At 28.7% G+C, this 651-nt stretch overlaps 1 protein-coding gene across 1 annotated transcript in view; it reads right to left on the bottom strand.

Moving 5' to 3' along the window:
- Positions 1-651, bottom strand: part of CAAP1 (caspase activity and apoptosis inhibitor 1) — a 28,592-nt gene that overhangs the window by 27,285 nt on the left and 656 nt on the right. The gene's annotated exons all lie outside the window — the stretch shown is intronic.

Below are 651 nucleotides of genomic sequence, written 5' to 3'. Positions count from 1 at the left end.
AAGAATCTTCAATATTTTTTTTTCAGATAGGAGTTCTAACTGTTCTTGGCATAATTTTTTAATTTCTTCTACTGAACAGTTCTAAAAAACAATGACATTTTAAAAAATGCATTTATGTAATATAATGGCCATGTAAACTAGGAAGCAGCAATCACTAAAAAGTCCAGTTAGCAAAACTTTACACTAAAACACATTAAAAGCCACATAAATCCTTTCCTGGGATGAAATCTGAAAAACTGGCAGTTAACATATGAACATTATAATTTATAAAACTTGATGAGAATTTACAGTCATGCTATCAGGAAAAAACAAACCAAAGAGTAATCAGGTGCCCAGATATTATCAACAGCATTCTAGTTATGTCAGGTAATTCTTCTAAAGGTTTAAATATTCAAATCCTGGCTCTCTATCTTACATATACGATTTTGAGCCTAACTTGTCCAAATCCTATTTCTACAACTCTAAAATTAGAATAACATGTATTACTCTGAATAATTTTCAGAAACAAATACATGAAAACATTTGTAAATTTAATAAAATATAAGCCACTACCAAACATCATTGAATATTGTTACACAGCAATGTATTATCTTTTTTTGTTTGTTTATTTAAAATGTTACAAATAGTCTCCTTTTTCCCCCATTGACCTCC

Source organism: Myotis davidii, unplaced genomic scaffold (genome assembly GCF_000327345.1).
Source record: "Myotis davidii unplaced genomic scaffold, ASM32734v1 scaffold325, whole genome shotgun sequence".
Taxonomy (NCBI): domain Eukaryota; kingdom Metazoa; phylum Chordata; class Mammalia; order Chiroptera; family Vespertilionidae; genus Myotis; species Myotis davidii.
Note: the sequence above shows the minus strand (reverse complement) of the source record. Positions and strands in the feature narration are given on the sequence as shown.